Here is a 24,093-nt window from a genome sequence, read left to right on the forward strand (position 1 = left end):
ATGACAGATGACAGATGACAGATGACAGATGACAGATGACAGATGACAGATGACAGATAACAGATGACAGATTACATAAAACAAATGCAGATGCAGATGACAGATGATAGACGACAGGTGACAGATTACATAAAACAGATGCAGATGCAGATGACAGATGACAGATGACAGGTGAAAGATGACAGATGACAGATGACAGATGACAGATGACAGATGACAGATGACAGATGACAGATGACAGATGACAGATGACAGATGACAGATAACAGATAACAGATGACAGATGACAAATGACAGAAGACAGATGACAGATGACAGATGACAGATGACAGATGACAGATGACAGATGACAGATGATAGATGACAGATGACAGATGGCAAATGACAGATGACAAATGACAGATGACAGATGACAAATGACAGATGACAAATGACAGCTGAAAGATGACAGATGACAAATGACACATGGCAGATTACAAATGACAGATGATAGATGACATATGAAAGATGACATATGACAGATGACAGATGACAGATGACAGATGACAGATGACAGATGACAGATGACAGATCATAGCTGACAAATGACAAATGACAAATGGCAAATGACAGATGACAAATGACAGATGACAGATGGCCCATGGCAGATGACAGCTAACAGATGACAGATGATAGCAGACAAATGACAAATGACAAATGGCAAATGACAGATAACAAATGACAGATGAGAGAAGCATGTCATAAATTACAGACGACCGGTGACAGATGACAGATGACATATGACACATGACAAATTACTGTTGACAGATGACAGATGACAGACGAGAGCTGACAGATGACAGATGACATGTGACAGATGACACATGACAGATGACACATGACAGATGACAGATGACAGGTGATAGATGACATATGAAAGATGACAGATGAGATAAGACATATGACAGATGACCTATTGCAGATGACAGATGACAGGTGACAGATGATAGATGACAGATGACAGATGACAGATGACACATGACAGATGACAGATGACAGGTGATAGATGACATATGAAAGATGACAGATGAGATAAGACATATGACAGATGACCTGTTGCAGATGACAGATGACAGATGACAGGTGACAGATGATAGATGACAGATGACAGATGACAGATGACACATGACAGATGACAGACGACAGATTACAAATGACAGATGACAGATTTCATATGGCAGATGCAGATGACAGAAATTACAGATGACCGGTGACAGATGACAGATGACATATGACGCATAACAAATTACAGCTGACAGATGACAGATGACAGACGACAGCTGACAAATGAAGGATGACATGTTATAGATGACACATGACAGATGACACATGACAGAGGGACAGATGACAGATGACAGATGACAGATGACATGTGACAGATGACAGATGACAGATGACAGATGATAGATGACAGATGAGATATGACAGATGACGGATGACACATGACAGATGACAGACGACAGATTACAAATGACAGAAGACAGAAGACAGATGACAGATGACAGATGACAGATGACAGGTGGCAGATGACAGATGACAGATGAAAGATGACAAATGACAGTTGACATATTTCATATGGCAGATGCAGATGACAGATAACAAGTGACAGATGACAGAAGACACGTGATAAATTACAGATGACCGGTGACAAATGACAGATGACATATGACACATGACACATGACAGATGACACATGACAGATGACAGATGACAAATGACAGATGACAGATGATAGATGACAGATGACATATGACAGATGACAGATGACAGATGACAGATGACAGATGACAGATGACAGATGCAGATGCAGATGACAGATGACAGAAGACACGTGATAAATTACAGATGACGTATAAGATATGACATATGACAGTTGACAGATGACATATAACAGATGACAGGTGACAGATGACAAATGACAGATAACAGATGACAGATGACAGATGATAGATGACAGATGACAGATGACAGATGACAGATGACAGATGACAGATGACAGATGACAGATGACAGATGACAGATGACAGATGACCGATGACAGATGACAGATGACAGATGACAAATGACAGATGACAGATGACAGATGACAGATGACAGATGACAGATGGCCAATGGCAGATGATAGATGACCGATTACATAAGACAGATGCAGATGCAGATGACAGATGATAGAAGACACGTGATAAATTACAGATGACATATAAGATATGACATATGACAGTTGACAGATGACATATGACAGATGACAGGTGACAAATGACAAATGACAGATGACAGATGACAAATGACAGATGACAGATGACAGATGACAGATGACAGATGACAGATGACAGATGACAGATGACAGATGACAGATGACAGATGACAGATGACAGATGACAGGTGACAGATGACAGATGACAGATGATAGATGACAGATAACAGATGACAAAAGACAGAAGACAGATGACGGAAGACAGATGACAGATGACAGATGACAGATGACATATGACAGATGACAGATGACAGATGATAGATGACAGATGACAGATGACAGATAACAAATGACAGATGACAAATGACAGACGAAAGATGACAGATGACAGATGACACATGACAGATTACAGATGACAGATGATAGAGGACATATGAAAGATGACAGATGAATATGACATATGACAGATGACCGATTGCAGATGACAGATGACAGATGACAGATGACAGATGACAGATGACAGATAACAGATGACAGATGACAGATGACAAAAAACAGATGACAGATGACAAATGACAGAAGACACATGACAGATGACAGATGACAGATGACAGATCACAGATGACAGATGACAGATGACAGATAACAGATGACAGACGCCAGATGACAGATGACATATGACAGATGACAGATGACAGATGATAGATGACAGATGACAGATGGCAAATGACAGATAACAAATGACAAATGAAAGATGACAGATGACACATGACATATTACAGATGACAGATGGTAGATGACATATGAAAGCTGACAGATGACATATGACAGATGACACATGACAGATTACAGATGACAGATGATAGATGACATATGAAATATGACCGATTACAGATGACAGATGACAGGCGTCAGATGACAGATGACAGATGACAGATGACAGATGACAAATTACAGATCACAGATCACAGATGACAGATGACAAATTACAGATCACAGATCACAGATGACAGATGACAGATGACAGATGACAGATGACAGATAACAGATGACAAATGACAAAAGACAGATGACAGATGACAAATGACAAATGACAGATGACAGATGAGAGATGACAGATGACAGATGGCCAATGGCAGATGATAGATGACCGATTACATAAGACAGATGCAGATGCAGATGACAGATGACAGAAGACACGTGATAAATTACAGATGACGTATAAGATATGACATATGACAGTTGACAGATGACATATAACAGATGACAGATAACAGATGACAGATGACAGATAACAGATGACAAATGACAAAAGACAGATGACAGATGACAAATGACAGATGACAGATGACAGATGATAGATGACAGATGACAGATGACACATGACAGATTACAGATGAGAGATGACAGATGACAAATGACAGAAGACAGATGACAGATGACAGATGACAGATGACAGATGACAGATGACAGATGACAGATGACAGATGACAGATGACAGATGACAGATGACAGATGATAGATGACAGATGACAGATGACAGATGACAGATGACAGATGACAGATGACAGATGACAGATGACAGATGACAGATGAGAGATTACAGATGATAGATGACAGATGACAGATGACAGATGACAGATGACAGATGACAGATGACAGATGACAGATGACAGATGACAGATGACAGATGACAGATGACAGATGACAGATGACAGATGACAGATGACAGATGACAGATGACAGATCACAGATGACAGATGACAAAAGGCAGAAGACAGATGACGGATGACAGATGACAGATGACAGATGACAGATGACAGATAGCAGATGACAAAAGACAGAAGACAGATGACAGATGACAGATGCCAGACGACAGATGACATATGACAGAGAGACAGATGACAGATGACACATGAGAGATTACAGGTGAGAGATGACAGATTACAGATGACAGATGACAGATGACAGACGACAGATAACAGATGGCAGATGACAGATGACAGATAACACATGACAGATGACAAATGACAAAAGACAGATGACAGATGACAGATGACAGATGACAGATGCCAGATGACAGATGACAGATGACAGATGACAGATGACAGATGACAGATGATAGATGACAGATGGCAAACGACAGATGATAAATGACAGATGACTGATGACAAATGAGAGATGACAGATGACAAATGGCTGATGGCAGATGACAGATGACAGATGACAGATTACAGATGACACATGACAGATTACAGATGAGAGATGACAGATTACAGGTGACAGACGACAGATGACAGATGACAGAAGACAGATGACAGATGACAGATAACAGATGACAGATGACAGATGACAAATGACAGAAGACAGATGACAGATGACAGATGACAGATGACAGGTGACAGATGATAGATGGCAGATGACAGTTGGCAAATGACAGATGACGAATGACAGATGACAGATGACAAATGACAGATGACAGATGACAAATAACAGCTGAAAGATGACAGATGACAGATGACACATGACAGATTACAGATGACAGATGATAGATGACATATGAAAGATGACAGATGACATATGACAGATGACAGATGACACATGACAGATTACAGATGACAGATGATAGATGACATATGAAAGATGACATATGACAGATGACAGATGACAGATGACAGATGACAGACGACAGGTGACAGATGATAGCTGACAGATGACAAATGACAAATGGCAAATGACAGATGACAAATGACAGATGATAGATGGCCAATGGCAGATGACAGCTGACAGATGACAGATGACAGATAACAGATGACAGATGACAAATGACAGAAGACATATGACAGTTGACAGATGACATATGACAGATGACAGGTGACAAATGACAAATGACAGATGACAGATGACAGATGACAGATGACAGATGACAGATGACAGATGACAGATGACAGATGACAGATGACAGATGACAGATGACAGATGACAGATAACAAATGACAGATGACAAATGACAGACGAAAGATGACAGATGACAGATGACACATGACAGATTACAGATGACAGATGATAGAGGACATATGAAAGATGACAGATGAATATGACATATGACAGATGACCGATTGCAGATGACAGATGACAGATGACAGATGACAGATGACAGATGACAGATGACAGATGACAGATGACAGATAACAGATGACAGATGACAGATGACAAAAAACAGATGACAGATGACAAATGACAGAAGACACATGACAGATGACAGATGACAGATGACAGATCACAGATGACAGATGACAGATGACAGATAACAGATGACAGATGCCAGATGACAGATGACATATGACAGATGACAGATGACAGATGATAGATGACAGATGACAGATGGCAAATGACAGATAACAAATGACAAATGAAAGATGACAGATGACACATGACATATTACAGATGACAGATAGTAGATGACATATGAAAGCTGACAGATGACATATGACAGATGACACATGACAGATTACAGATGACAGATGATAGATGACATATGAAATATGACCGATTACAGATGACAGATGACAGGCGTCAGATGACAGATGACAGATGACAGATGACAGATGACAAATTACAGATCACAGATCACAGATGACAGATGACAAATTACAGATCACAGATGACAGATGACAGATGACAGATGACAGATGACAGATGACAGATGACAGATAACAGATGACAAATGACAAAAGACAGATGACAGATGACAAATGACAAATGACAGATGACAGATGAGAGATGACAGATGACAGATGGCCAATGGCAGATGATAGATGACCGATTACATAAGACAGATGCAGATGCAGATGACAGATGACAGAAGACACGTGATAAATTACAGATGACGTATAAGATATGACATATGACAGTTGACAGATGACATATAACAGATGACAGATAACAGATGACAGATGACAGATAACAGATGACAAATGACAAAAGACAGATGACAGATGACAAATGACAGATGACAGATGACAGATGATAGATGACAGATGACAGATGACACATGACAGATTACAGATGAGAGATGACAGATGACAAATGACAGAAGACAGATGACAGATGACAGATGACAGATGACAGATGACAGATGACAGATGACAGATGACAGATGACAGATGACAGATGACAGATGACAGATGACAGATGACAGATGACAGATGACAGATGATAGATGACAGATGACAGATGACAGATGACAGATGACAGATGACAGATGACAGATGACAGATGACAGATGACAGATGACAGATGACAGATGACAGATGACAGATGACAGATGACAGATAACAGATGACAGATGACAGATTACAGATGATAGATGACAGATGACAGATGACAGATGACAGATGACAGATGACAGATGACAGATGACAGATGACAGATGACAGATGACAGATGACAGATGACAGATGACAGATGACAGATGACAGATGACAGATGACAGATGACAGATGACAGATGACAGATGACAGATGACAGATGACAGATGACAGATGACAGATGACAGATAACAGATGACAGATGACAGATGACAGATGACAGACGACAGATAACAGATTTCAGATGACAGATGACAGATAACACATGACAGATGACAAATGACAAAAGACAGATGACAGATGACAGATGACAGATGACAGATGACAGATGACAGATGACAGATGACAGATGACAGATGACAGATGACAGATGACAGATGACAGATGATAGATGACAGATGGCAAATGACAGATGATAAATGACAGATGACTGATGACAAATGAGAGATGACAGATGACAAATGGCCAATGGCAGACGACAGATGACAGATGACAGATTACAGATGACACATGACAGATTACAAATGAGAGATGACAGATTACAGGTGACAGACGACAGATGACAGATGACAGAAGACAGATGACAGATGACAGATAACAGATGACAGATGACAGATGACAAATGACAGAAGACAGATGACAGATGACAGATGACAGATGACAGATGACAGATGACAGATGATAGATGGCAGATGACAGTTGGCAAATGACAGATGACGAATGACAGATGACAGATGACAAATGACAGATGACAGATGACAAATGACAGCTGAAAGATGACAGATGACACATGACAGATTACAGATGACAGATGATAGATGACATATGAAAGATGACAGATGACATATGACAGATGACAGATGACACATGACAGATTACAGATGACAGATGATAGATGACATATGAAAGATGACATATGACATATGACAGATGACAGATGACAGATGACAGATGACAGATGACAGATGACAGATGATAGCTGACAGATGACAAATGACAAATGGCAAATGACAGATGACAAATGACAGATGATAGATGGCCAATGGCAGATGACAGCTGACAGATGACAGATGACAGATAACAGATGACAGATGACAAATGACAGAAGACAGATGACAGATGACAGATGACAGATGACAAATGACAGATGACAGATGACACATGACAGATGACAGATGACAGATGACAGATGATAGATGACAGATGACAGATGACATATGACATATGACAGATGACCGATTGCAAATGACAGATGACAGGTGACAGATGACAGATGACAGATGACAGATGACAGATGACAGATGACAGATGACAGATGACAGATGACAGATGACAGATGACAGATGACAGATCACAAATGACAGACGACAGATTACAGATGACAAATGACAGATGACAGATAACAGATTACAGATGACAAATGAAAGAAGACAGGTGACAGATGACAGATGACAGATGACAGATGACAGATGACAGATGACAGATGACAGATGACAGATGACAGATGACAGATGACAGATGACAGATGACAGATGACAGATGACAGATGCCAGATGACAGATGACAGATGACAGATGACAGATGACAGATGACAGATGACAGATGACAGATGACAGATGACAGATGACAGATGACAGATGACAGATGACAGATGACAGATGACAGATGACAGATGACAGATGACAGATGACAGATGACAGATGACAGATGACAGATGACAGATGACAGATGACAGATGACAGATGACAGATGACAGATGAGAGATGACAGATGACAGATGACAGTTGACAGATGACAGATGATAGATGACAGATGACAGATGGCAAATGACAGATGACAAATGACAGATGAAAGATGACAGATGACACATGACATATTACAGATGACAGATGATAGATGACATATGAAAGATGACAGATGACATATGACAGATCACAGATGACACATGACAGATTACAGATGACAGATGATAGATAACATATGAAATATGACCGATTACAGATGACAGATGACTGGCGGCAGATGACAGATGACAGTTGACAGATGACAGATGACAGATGACAAATGACAGATGACAGATGACAGATGACAGATGACAGATGACAGATGACAGATGACAGATGACGGATGACAGATGACAGATGACAGATGACAGATGACAGATGACAGATGACAGATGACAGATAACAGATGACAGATGACAAATGACAGATGACAGATGACAGATGACAGATGACAGATAACAGATGACAAAAGACAGAAGACAGATGACAGATGAAAAATGACAGATGCCAGATGACAGATGACATATGACAGATGACAGATGACAGATGACAGATGACAGATGACAGATAACAGATGACAGATGACAGATGACAGATGACAGATGACAGGTGTCAGATGACAGATGACAGATGACAGATGACAGATGACAGATGACAGATGACAGATGACAGATGACAGATGACAGATGACAGATGACAGATGACAGATGACAGATGACAGATGAGAGATGACAGATGACAGATGACAGATGACAGATGACAGATGACAGATGACAGATGACAGATGACAGATGACAAATGCCAGATGACAGATGACAGATGACAGATGACAGATTACAGATGACAGATGCCAGATGACAGATGACAGATGACAGATGACAGATGACAGATGACAGATGACAGATGACAGATGACAGATGACAGATGACAGATGACAGATGACAGATGACAGATGACAGATGACAGATGACAGATGACAGATGACAGATGACAGATGACAGATGACAGATGACAGATGACAGATGACAGATGACAGATAACAGATGACAGATGACAGATGACAGATTACAGATGACAGATGCCAGATGACAGATGACAGATGACAGATGACAGATGACAGATGACAGATGACAGATGACAGATGACAGATGACAGATGACAGATGACAGATGACAGATGACAGATGACAGATGACAGATGACAGATGACAGATGACAGATGACAGATGACAGATGACAGATGACAGATGACAGATGACAAATGACAGATGACAGATAACAGATTACAGATGACAGATGCCAGATGACAGATGACAGATGACAGATGACAGATGACAGATGACAGATGACAGATGACAGATGACAGATGACAGATGACAGATGAGAGATGACAGATGACAGATGACAGATGACAGATGACAGATGACAGATGACAGATGACAGATGACAGATGACAAATGCCAGATGACAGATGACAGATGACAGATGACAGATTACAGATGACAGATGCCAGATGACAGATGACAGATGACAGATGACAGATGACAGATGACAGATGACAGATGACAGATGACAGATGACAGATGACAGATGACAGATGACAGATGACAGATGACAGATGACAGATGACAGATGACAGATGACAGATGACAGATGACAGATGACAGATGACAGATGACAGATGACAGATGACAGATGACAGATGACAGATAACAGATGACAGATGACAGATGACAGATTACAGATGACAGATGCCAGATGACAGATGACAGATGACAGATGACAGATGACAGATGCCAGATGACAGATGACAGATGACAGATGACAGATGACAGATGACAGATGACAGATGACAGATGACAGATGACAGATGACAGATGACAGATGACAGATGACAGATGACAGATGACAGATGACAGATGACAGATGACAGATGACAGATGACAGATGACAAATGCCAGATGACAGATGACAGATGACAGATGACAGATGACAGATGACAAATGACAGATGACAGATAACAGATTACAGATGACAGATGCCAGATGACAGATGACAGATGACAGATGACAGATGACAGATGACAGATGACAGATGACAGATGACAGATGACAGATGACAGATGACAGATGACAGATGACAGATGACAGATGACAGATGACAGATGACAGATGACAGATGACAGATGACAGATGACAGATGACAGATGACAGATGACAGATGACAGATGACAGATAACAGATGACAGATGACAGATGACAGATGACAGATGACAGATGACAGATGACAGATGACAGATCACAAATGACAGACGACAGATTACAGATGACAGATAACAGATTACAGATGACAAATGACAGGTGTCAGATGACAGATGACAGATGACAGATGACAGATGACAGATGACAGATGACAGATGACAGATGACAGATGACAGATGACAGATGACAGATGACAGATGACAGATGAGAGATGACAGATGACAGATGACAGATGACAGATGACAGATGACAGATGACAGATGACAGATGACAGATGACAAATGCCAGATGACAGATGACAGATGACAGATGACAGATGACAGATGACAGATGACAGATGACAGATGACAGATGACAGATGACAGATGACAGATGACAGATGACAGATGACAGATGACAGTTGACAGATGACAGATGACAGATGACAGATAACAGATGACAAAAGACAGAAGACAGATGACAGATGAAAAATGACAGATGCCAGATGACAGATGACATATGACAGATGACAGATGATAGATGACAGATGACAGATGGCAAATGACAGACGACAAATGACAGATGAAAGATGACAGATGACACATGACAGATTACAGATGACAGTTGGTAGAGGACATATGAAAGATGACAGATGAATATGACATATGACAGATGACCGATTGCAGATGACAGATGACAGGTGACAGATGACAGATGACAGATGACAGATGACAGATGACAGATGACAGATGACAGATGACAGATGACAAAAAACAGAAGACAGATGACAGATGACAAATGACAGAAGACAGATGACAGATGACAGATGACAGATGACAGATGACAGATGACAGATCACAGATGACAGATGACAGATGACAGATGACAGATGACAGATGACAGATGACAGATAACAGATGACAGATGACAAATGACCGAAGACAGATGACAGATGACAGATGACAGATGACAGATAACAGGTGACAGATGACAGGTGACAGATGACAGATGACAGATGACAGATCACAGATGACAGATGACAAAAGGCAGAAGACAGATGACGGATGACAGATGACAGATGACAGATGACAGATGACAGATGACAGATGACAGATGACAGATGACAGATGACAGATGACAGATGACAGATGACAGATGACAGATGACAGATGACAGATGCCAGATGACAGATGACATGTGACAGATGACAGATGACAGATGAAAGATGACAGATGACAGATGGCAAATGACAGATGACAAATGACAGATGAAAGATGACAGATGACACATGACATATTACAGATGACAGATGATAGATGACATATGAAAGATGACAGATGACATATGACAGATGACAGATGACGCATGACAGATTACAGATGACAGATGATAGATAACATATGAAATATGACCGATTACAGATGACAGATGACAGGCGGCAGATGACAGATGACAGTTGACAGATGACAGATGACAAATGACAGATGACAGATCACAGATGACAGATGACAGATGACAGATCACAGATGACAGATAACAGATGACAAATGACAAAAGACAGATGACAGATGACAAATGACAGATGACAGATGACAGATGACAGATGACAGATGACAGATGACAAATTACAGATGACAGATGACAGATCACAGATGACAGGTGACAGATGACAGATAACAGATGACAGATGACAGATAACAGATGACAAATGACAAAAGACAGATGACAGATGACAAATGACAGATGACAGATGATAGATGACAAATGACAGACGACACATGACAGATTACAGATGAGAGATGACAGATGACAAATGACAGAAGACAGATGACAGATGACAGATGACAGATGACAGATGACAGATGACAGATGACAGATGACAGATGACAGATGACAGATGACAGATGACAGATGACAGATGACAGATGACAGATGACAGATGACAGATGACAGATGATAGATGACAGATGACAGATGACAGATGACAGATGACAGATGACAGATGACAGATGACAGATGACAGATGACAGATGATAGATGACAGATGACAGATGACAGATGACAGATGACAGATGACAGATGACAGATGACAGATGACAGATGACAGATGACAGATGACAGATGACAGATGACAGATGACAGATGACAGATGACAGATGACAGATGACAGATGACAGATGACAGATGACAGATAACAGATGACAGATGACAGATGACAAAAGACAGAAGACAGATGACAGATGATAGATGACAGATGACAAATGACAGATGCCAGATGACAGATGACATATGACAGAGAGACAGATGACAGATGACGTATGACAGATGACACATGAGAGATTACAGGTGAGAGATGACAGATTACAGATGACAGATGACAGACGACAGATAACAGATGGCAGATGACAGATGACAGATAACACATGACAGATGACAAATGACAGATGACAGATGCCAGATGACAGATGACATATGACAGATGACAGATGACCGATTGCAAATGACAGATGACAGGTGACAGATGACAGATGACAGATGACAGATGACAGATGACAGATGACAGATGACAGATGACAGATGACAGATGATAGATGACAGATGACAGATGGCAAATGACAGATGACAAATGACAGATGAAAGATGACAGATGACACATGACATATTACAGATGACAGATGATAGATGACATATGAAAGATGACAGATGACATATGACAGATGACAGATGACACATGACAGATTACAGATGACAGATGATAGATAACATATGAAATATGACCGATTACAGATGACAGATGACAGGCGGCAGATGACAGATGACAGTTGACAGATGACAGATGACAGATGACAAATGACAGATGACAGATGACAGATCACAGATGACAGATGACAGATGACAGATCACAGATGACAGATAACAGATGACAAATGACAAAAGACAGATGACAGATGACAAATGACAGATGACAGATGACAGATGACAGATGACAGATGACAGATGACAGATGACAGATGACAGATGACAGATGACAGATGACAGATGACAGATGACAGATTACAGATGACAGATGACAGATGACAAATGACAGGTGGCAGGTGACAGATGACAGATGACAGATGGCAGATGACAGATGACAAATGACAGAAGACAGATGACATATGACCGATTGCAGATGACAGATGACAGGCGACAGATGACAAATGACAGATGACAGATGACAGATGACAAATGACAGAAGACAGATGACAGATGACAAATGACAGCTGACAGATGACAGATGACAGATGACAGATGACAGATGACAGATGACAGATGACAGATGACAGATGACTGATGACAGATGACATATGACAGATGACAGATGACAGATGACAGATGACAGATGACAGATGACTGATGACTGATGACAGATGACATATGACATATGACAGATGACAGATGACAGATGACAGATGACAGATGACAGATGACAGATGACAGATGACAGATGACAGATGACAGATGACAGATGACAGATGACAGATGACAGATGACAGATGACAGATGACAGATGACAGATGACAGATGACAGATGACAGATGACAGATGACAGATGACAGATGACATATGACAGATGACAGATGACAGATGACAGATGACAGATGACAGATGACAGATGACAGATGACAGATGACAGATGACAGATGACAGATGACAGATGACAGATGACAGATGACAGATGACAGATGACAGATGACAGATGACAGATGACAGATGACAGATGACAGATGACAGATGACAGATGACAGATGACAGATGACAGATGACGGATGACAGATGACAGATGACAGATGACAGATGACAGATGACAAATGACAGATGACAGATGACAGATGACATATAACAGATGACAGATGACAGATGACAAAAGACACACGACAGATGACGGGTGACAGATGACAGATGACAGATGACAGATGACAGATGACAGATGACAGATGAGAGAATACAGATGACAGATGACAAACGACAGCTGACAAATGACAGATGAAATGTGACAGATGCCATATAAGATGACAGATGACAGACGACAGATGACAGATGACAGATGACAGATGACAGATGACAGATGACAGATGACAGATGACAGATAAGAGATGACAGATGACAGATGACAGAAGACAGATAACAAATGAAAGATGACAGATGACAGATGACAGATGACAGATGACAGATGACACATGACAGAAGACGGATGACAGATGACAGATGACAGATGACAGATGACAGATAACAGATAACAGATGACAGATGACAAATGACAGAAGACAGATGACAGATGACAGATGACAGATGACAGATGATAGATGACAGATGACAGATGGCAAATGACAGATGACAAATGACAGATGACATATGACAAATGACAGATGACAGATGACAAATGACAGCTGAAATGTGACACATGCCATATAAGATAACAGATGACAGATGACAGATAACAGATGACAGATTACATAAAACAGATGCAGATGCAGATGACAGATGACAGATGACAGATGACAGATGACAGATGACAGATGACAGATGACAGATGACAGATAACAGATAACAGATGACAGATGACAAATGACAGAAGACAGATGACAGATGACAGATGACAGATGACAGATGATAGATGACAGATGACAGATGGCAAATGACAGATAACAGATAACAGATGACAGATGACAAATGACAGAAGACAGATGACAGATGACAGATGACAGATGACAGATGATAGATGACAGATGACAGATGGCAAATGACATATGACAAATGACAGATGACAGATGACAAATGACAGCTGAAAGATGACAGATGACAAATGACAGATGACAAATGACAGAAGACAGATGACAGATGACAGATGACAGATGACAGATGATAGATGACAGATGACAGATAACAGATGACAGATTACATAAAACAGATGCAGATGCAGATTACAGATGATAGACCACAGGTGACAGATTACATAAAACAGATGCAGATGCAGATGACAGATGACAGATGACAGGTGAAAGATGACAGATGACAGATGACAGATGACAGATGAGAGAATACAGATGACAGATGACCAACGACAGCTGACAAATGACAGATGAAATGTGACACATGCCATATAAGATAACAGATGACAGATGACAGATAACAGATGACAGATTACATAAAACAGATGCAGATGCAGATGACAGATGATAGACCACAGGTGACAGATTACATAAAACAGATGCAGATGCAGATGACAGATGACAGATGACAGGTGAAAGATGACAGATGACAGATGACAGATGACAGATGAGAGAATACAGATGACAGATGACCAACGACAGCTGACAAATGACAGATGAAATGTGACACATGCCATATAAGATAACAGATGACAGATAACAGATAACAGATGACAGATGACAAATGACAGAAGACAGATGACAGATGACAGATGACAGATGACAGATGATAGATGACAGATGACAGATGGCAAATGACAGATGACAAATGACAGATGACATATGACAAATGACAGATGACAGATGACAAATGACAGCTGAAATGTGACACATGCCATATAAGATAACAGATGACAGATGACAGATAACAGATGACAGATTACATAAAACAGATGCAGATGCAGATGACAGATGACAGATGACAGATGACAGATGACAGATGACAGATGACAGATGACAGATGACAGATAACAGATAACAGATGACAGATGACAAATGACAGAAGACAGATGACAGATGACAGATGACAGATGACAGATGATAGATGACAGATGACAGATGGCAAATGACAGATAACAGATAACAGATGACAGATGACAAATGACAGAAGACAGATGACAGATGACAGATGACAGATGACAGATGATAGATGACAGATGACAGATGGCAAATGACATATGACAAATGACAGATGACAGATGACAAATGACAGCTGAAAGATGACAGATGACAAATGACAGATGACAAATGACAGAAGACAGATGACAGATGACAGATGACAGATGACAGATGATAGATGACAGATGACAGATAACAGATGACAGATTACATAAAACAGATGCAGATGCAGATTACAGATGATAGACCACAGGTGACAGATTACATAAAACAGATGCAGATGCAGATGACAGATGACAGATGACAGGTGAAAGATGACAGATGACAGATGACAGATGACAGATGAGAGAATACAGATGACAGATGACCAACGACAGCTGACAAATGACAGATGAAATGTGACACATGCCATATAAGATAACAGATGACAGATGACAGATAACAGATGACAGATTACATAAAACAGATGCAGATGCAGATGACAGATGATAGACCACAGGTGACAGATTACATAAAACAGATGCAGATGCAGATGACAGATGACAGATGACAGGTGAAAGATGACAGATGACAGATGACAGATGACAGATGACAGATGACAGATGACAGATGACAGATGACAGATGACAGATGACAGATAACAGATAACAGATGACAGATGACAAATGACAGAAGACAGATGACAGATGACAGATGACAGATGACAGATGATAGATGACAGATGACAGATGGCAAATGACAGATGACAAATGACAGATGACATATGACAAATGACAGATGACAGATGACAAATGACAGCTGAAAGATGACAGATGACAAATGACACATGGCAGATTACAAATGACAGATGATAGATGACATATGAAAGATGACATATGACAGATGACAGATGACAGATGACAGATGACAGATGACAGATGACAGATGACAGATGACAGATGACAGATGACAGATGATAGCTGACAAATGACAAATGACAAATGGCAAATGACAGATGACAAATGACAGATGACAGATGGCCCATGGCAGATGACAGCTAACAGATGACAGATGATAGCAGACAAATGACAAATGACAAATGGCAAATGACAGATAACAAATGACAGATGAGAGAAGCATGTCATAAATTACAGACGACCGGTGACAGATGACAGATGACATATGACACATGACAAATTACTGTTGACAGATGACAGATGACAGACGAGAGCTGACAGATGACAGATGACATGTGACAGATGACACATGACAGATGACACATGACAGAAGACAGATGACAGGTGATAGATGACATATGAAAGATGACAGATGAGATAAGATATATGACAGATGACCTATTGCAGATGACAGATGACAGGTGATAGATGATAGATGACAGATGACAGATGACAGTTGACACATGACAGATGACAGATGACAGGTGATAGATGACATATGAAAGATGACAGATGAGATAAGACATATGACAGATGACCTGTTGCAGATGACAGATGACAGATGACAGGTGACAGATGATAGATGACAGATGACAGATGATAGATGACACATGACAGATGACAGACGACAGATTACAAATGACAGATGACAGATTTCATATGGCAGATGCAGATGAGAGACCGGTGACAGATGACAGATGACATATGACACATAACAAATTACAGCTGACAGATGACAGATGACAGGCGACAGCTGACGGATGAAGGATGACATGTTATAGATGACACATGACAGATGACACATGACAGAGGGACAGATGACAGATGACAGATGACAGATGACATGTGACAGATGACAGATGACAGATGACAGATGATAGATGACAGATGAGATATGACAGATGACGGATGACACATGACAGATGACAGACGACAGATTACAAATGACAGAAGACAGAAGACAGATGACAGATGACAGATGACAGATGACAGGTGGCAGATGACAGATGACAGATGAAAGATGACAAATGACAGTTGACATATTTCATATGGCAGATGCAGATGACAGATAACAAGTGACAGATGACAGAAGACACGTGATAAATTATAGATGACCGGTGACAAATGACAGATGACATATGACACATGACACATGACAGATGACACATGACAGATGACAGATGACAGATGACAAATGACAGATGACAGATGATAGATGACAGATGACAGATGACAGATGACAGATGACAGATGACAGATGACAGATGACAGATGACAGATGACAGATGATAGGTGACAGATGACAGATGACACATGACAGATGACAGATGACAGATGCCACATGACAGATGACAGACGACAGATTACAAATGACAGAAGACAGAAGACAGATGACAGATGACAGATGACAGAAGACAGATGATAGATGACAGATGACAGATGACAGATGACAGATGAGTGATGACAGATGACAGATGACAGGTGACAGATGCAGATGCAGATGACAGATGACAGAAGACACGTGATAAATTACAGATGACGTATAAGATATGACATATGACAGTTGACAGATGACACATGACAGATGACAGATGACAGATGACCAATGACAGATGACAGATGATAGATGACAGATGACAGATGACAGATGACAGATGACAGATGAGTGATGACAGATGACAGATGACAGGTGACAGATGACAAATGACAGACAACAGATGACAGATGACAGATGACAGATGATAGATGACAGATGACAGATGACAGATGACAGATGACAGATGACAGATGACAAATGACAGATGACCGATGACAGATGACAGATGACAGATGACAAATGACAGATGACAGATGACAGATGACAGATGGCCAATGGCAGATGATAGATGACCGATTACATAAGACAGATGCAGATGCAGATGACAGATGATAGAAGACACGTGATAAATTACAGATGACATATAAGATATGACATATGATAGTTGACAGATGACATATGACAGATGACAGGTGACAAATGACAAATGACAGATGACAGATGACAGATGACAGATGACAGATGACAGATGACAGATGACAGATGACAGATGACAGATGACAGATGACAGATGACAGATGACAGATGACAGATGACAGATGACAGATGACAGATGACAGATGACAGATGACAGATGACAGATGACAGTTGACAGATGACAGATGACAGATGACAGGTGACAGATGACAGATGATAGATGACAGATAACAGATGACAAAAGACAGAAGACAGATGACGGAAGACAGATGACAGATGACAGATGACAGATGACATATGACAGATGACAGATGACAGATGATAGATGACAGATGACAGATGACAGATGGCAAATGACAGATGACAAATGACAGACGAAAGATGACAGATGACAGATGACACATCACAGATTACAGATGACAGATGATAGAGGACATATGAAAGATGACAGATGACCGATTGCAGATGACAGATGACAGATGACAGATGACAGATGACAGATGACAGATGACAGATGACAGATGACAGATGACAGATAACAGATGACAGATGACAGATGACAAAAAACAGAAGACAGATGACAGATGACAAATGACAGAAGACACATGACAGATGACAGATGACAGATCACAGATGACAGATGACAGATAACAGATGACAGATGCCAGATGACAGATGACATATGACAGATGACAGATGACAGATGATAGATGACAGATGACAGATGGCAAATGACAGATAACAAATGACAAATGAAAGATGACAGATGACACATGACATATTACAGATGACAGATGGTAGATGACATATGAAAGCTGACAGATGACATATGACAGATGACACATGACAGATTACAGATGACAGATGATAGATGACATATGAAATATGACCGATTACAGATGACAGATGACAGGCGTCAGATGACAGATGACAGATGACAGATGACAAATTACAGATCACAGATCACAGATGACAGATGACAAATTACAGATCACAGATCACAGATGACAGATGACAGATGACAGATGACAGATGACAGATAACAGATGACAAATGACAAAAGACAGATGACAGATGACAAATGACAAATGACAGATGACAGATGATAGATGACAGATGACAGATGACACATGACAGATTACAGATGAGAGATGACAGATGACAGATGGCCAATGGCAGATGATAGATGACCGATTACATAAGACAGATGCAGATGCAGATGACAGAAGACACGTGATAAATTACAGATGACGTATAAGATATGACATATGACAGTTGACAGATGACATATAACAGATGACAGGTGACAGATGACAAATGACAGATAACAGATGACAGATGACAGATGACAGATGACAGATGATAGATGACAGATGACAGATGACAGATGACAGATGACAGATGACAGATGACAGATGACAGATGACAGATGACCGATGACAGATGACAGATGACAGATGACAAATGACAGATGACAGATGACAGATGACAGATGACAGATGACAGATGACAGATGACAGATGACAGATGACAGATGACAGATGACAGATGACAGATGACAGGTGACAGATGACAGATGACCGATGATAGATGACAGATGACAGATGACAGATGACAGATGACTGATGACAGATGACAGATGACAGGTGACAGATGACAAATGACAGATAACAGATGACAGATGACAGATGACAGATGACAGATGATAGATGACAGATGACAGATGACAGATGACAGATGACAGATGACAGATGACAGATGACAGATGACAGATGACAGATGACAGATGACAGATGACAGATGACAGATGACAGATGACAGATGACCAATGACAGATGACAGATGATAGATGACAGATGACAGATGACAGATGACAGATGACTGATGACAGATGACAGATGACAGGTGACAGATGACAAATGACAGATAACAGATGACAGATGACAGATGACAGATGATAGATGACAGATGACAGATGACAGATGACAGATGACAGATGACAGATGACAGATGACAGATGACCGATGACAGATGACAGATGACAGATGACAAATGACAGATGACAGATGACAGATGACAGATGGCCAATGGCAGATGATAGATGACCGATTACATAAGACAGATGCAGATGCAGATGACAGATGATAGAAGACACGTGATAAATTACAGATGACATATAAGATATGACATATGACAGTTGACAGATGACATATGACAGATGACAGGTGACAAATGACAAATGACAGATGACAGATGACAGATGACAGATGACAGATGACAGATGACAGATGACAGATGACAGATGACAGATGACAGATGACAGATGACAGATGACAGATAACAGATGACAGATGACAGATGACAGATGACAGATGACAGATGACAGATGACAGATGACAGATGACAGATGACAGGTGACAAATGACAGATGATAGATGACAGATAACAGATGACAAAAGACAGAAGACAGATGACGGAAGACAGATGACAGATGACAGATGACATATGACAGATGACAGATGACAGATGATAGATGACAGATGACAGATGACAGATGGCAAATGACAGATGACAAATGACAGACGAAAGATGACAGATGACAGATGACACATGACAGATTACAGATGACAGATGATAGAGGACATATGAAAGATGACAGATGACCGATTGCAGATGACAGATGACAGATGACAGATGACAGATGACAGATGACAGATGACAGATGACAGATAACAGATGACAGATGACAGATGACAAAAAACAGAAGACAGATGACAGATGACAAATGACAGAAGACACATGACAGATGACAGATGACAGATCACAGATGACAGATGACAGATGACAGATAAGAGATGACAGATGCCAGATGACAGATGGCATATGACAGATGACAGATGACAGATGATAGATGACAGATGACAGATGGCAAATGACAGATAACAAATGACAAATGAAAGATGACAGATGACACATGACATATTACAGATGACAGATGGTAGATGACATATGAAAGCTGACAGATGACATATGACAGATGACACATGACAGATTACAGATGACAGATGATAGATGACATATGAAATATGACCGATTACAGATGACAGATGACTGGCGTCAGATGACAGATGACAGATGACAGATGACAAATTACAGATCACAGATCACAGATGACAGATGACAAATTACAGATCACAGATCACAGATGACAGATGACAGATGACAGATGACAGATGACAGATGACAGATAACAGATGACAAATGACAAAAGACAGATGACAGATGACAAATGACAAATGACAGATGACAGATGATAGATGACAGATGACAGATGACACATGACAGATTACAGATGAGAGATGACAGATGACAGATGGCCAATGGCAGATGATAGATGACCGATTACATAAGACAGATGCAGATGCAGATGACAGAAGACACGTGATAAATTACAGATGACGTATAAGATATGACATATGACAGTTGACAGATGACATATAACAGATGACAGGTGACAGATGACAAATGACAGATAACAGATGACAGATGACAGATGACAGATGATAGATGACAGATGACAGATGACAGATGACAGATGACAGATGACAGATGACAGATGACAGATGACAGATGACCGATGACAGATGACAGATGACAGATGACAAATGACAGATGACAGATGACAGATGACAGATGACAGATGACAGATGACAGATGACAGATGACAGATGACAGATGACAGATGACAGATGACAGATGACAGGTGACAGATGACAGATGACAGATGACCGATGACAGATGACAGATGACAGATGACAAATGACAGATGACAGATGACAGATGACAGATGGCCAATGGCAGATGATAGATGACCGATTACATAAGACAGATGCAGATGCAGATGACAGATGACAGAAGACCCGTGAAAAATTACAGATGACATATAAGATATGACATATGACAGTTGACAGATGACATATGACAGAAGACAGGTGACAAATGACAAATGACAGATGACAGATGACAGATGGCTAATGGCAGATGATAGATGACCGATTACATAAGACAGATGCAGATGCAGATGACAGATGACAGAAGACACGTGATAAATTACAGATGACGTATAAGATATGACATATGACAGTTGACAGATGACATATAACAGATGACAGGTGACAGATGACAAATGACAGATAACAGATGACAGATGACAGATGACAGATGATAGATGACAGATGACAGATGACATATGACAGTTGACAGATGACATATGACAGATGACAGGTGACAAATGACAAATGACAGATGACAGATGACAGATGACAGATGACAGATGACAGATGACAGATGACAAATGACAGATGACAGATGACAGATGACAGATGACAGATGGCCAATGGCAGATGATAGATGACCGATTACATAAGACAGATGCAGATGCAGATGACAGATGACAGAAGACACGTGATAAATTACAGATGACATATAAGATATGACATATGACAGTTGACAGATGACATATGACAGATGACAGGTGACAAATGACAAATGACAGATGACAGATGACAGATGGCTAATGGCAGATGATAGATGACCGATTACATAAGACAGATGCAGATGCAGATGACAGATGACAGAAGACACGTGA

The sequence above is a fragment of the Condylostylus longicornis genome, unplaced genomic scaffold (genome assembly GCF_029603195.1).
Source record: "Condylostylus longicornis isolate FDR11 unplaced genomic scaffold, ASM2960319v2 ptg000220l, whole genome shotgun sequence".
In the NCBI taxonomy this organism is placed as follows: Eukaryota; Metazoa; Arthropoda; class Insecta; order Diptera; family Dolichopodidae; genus Condylostylus; species Condylostylus longicornis.